Source organism: Myotis brandtii, unplaced genomic scaffold (assembly GCF_000412655.1).
Source record: "Myotis brandtii unplaced genomic scaffold, ASM41265v1 scaffold649, whole genome shotgun sequence".
NCBI lineage: Eukaryota > Metazoa > Chordata > Mammalia > Chiroptera > Vespertilionidae > Myotis > Myotis brandtii.
This window is the reverse complement of record NW_005370512.1, coordinates 207763-208532: the sequence shown is the minus strand read 5'-3', so window position 1 is coordinate 208532 and position 770 is coordinate 207763. Positions and strand designations below refer to the sequence as shown.

The window sequence follows — 770 nt, the reverse complement described above, 5'->3', positions numbered from 1 at the left end:
ACCCTCGACTCCAGTCACCGCGCCGCCGCTCCCGCTAGCGCCGGAGCCCCGCTCTGGTCCATCCGAACTTGAACCACCGATTCGAGCGGCGCCTTCGGCAGGTCGAACCCCTCGGTCTCTATCTTGCCGTGATCGGTTGTGATTCAAAGTTCCTTAGAAAACGAAAAGCCCCCCCAAAAGAAAAAGTGTGTGTCTGTGTGTGTATGCGTGCGCGCGTGTTCCTTAATCCGTGTCTCCCCTCTTTTCTTAGTGGCGGCTCCGCTTGAGCTTCTAATAACCGCGCTGGGCAGCGTTCCTGGAGCCTCCTAATAGCAGATATTCATGACTATTAATGTTACACGAATACTTAATAAGGGAAGAATGCCTGGAAATCGAGCGTGAAGCGGAGAGGCAACTCGCGCTGGAGCCGGCGCTCAATGCAGTCCATTGACGGGAGCCTCAGTGTAGCAAATCGGAGGCGGGGAGCGGGAGCGCGAGAGACAAAAAGCGGGCGAGAGAGGGAGCGGGCGAGCGCGCGGGGGGCAGCGGCGCAGCGTCTGGCGAATCACAGGGAAGGGGCCACATTTTAAAAGGTTGCAGGGCATGCAAAAGTGAAAGAGAAAGAGGGAGAGAGGGAGACAGAGGGAGAGAGTGCAGAGAGGGAGGATGTGTCTGCGTGCGTGTGTGAGAAAGAAAGTGTGGGCGAGGGAGAGGAGCCCGGAGTGGGAAGAGGGGAGGGAGGAAAGGAGGGAGAGCCCGGCTGGAGGAAGGGAGGAAAAGAGGGAGGGAGG

General features: G+C 58.4%; 1 protein-coding gene across 5 annotated transcripts in view; it reads right to left on the bottom strand.

Moving 5' to 3' along the window:
- TFAP2A (transcription factor AP-2 alpha (activating enhancer binding protein 2 alpha)) overlaps window positions 1-770 on the bottom strand; it is a 20845-nt gene that overhangs the window by 13383 nt on the left and 6692 nt on the right. The window lies entirely within an intron of this gene.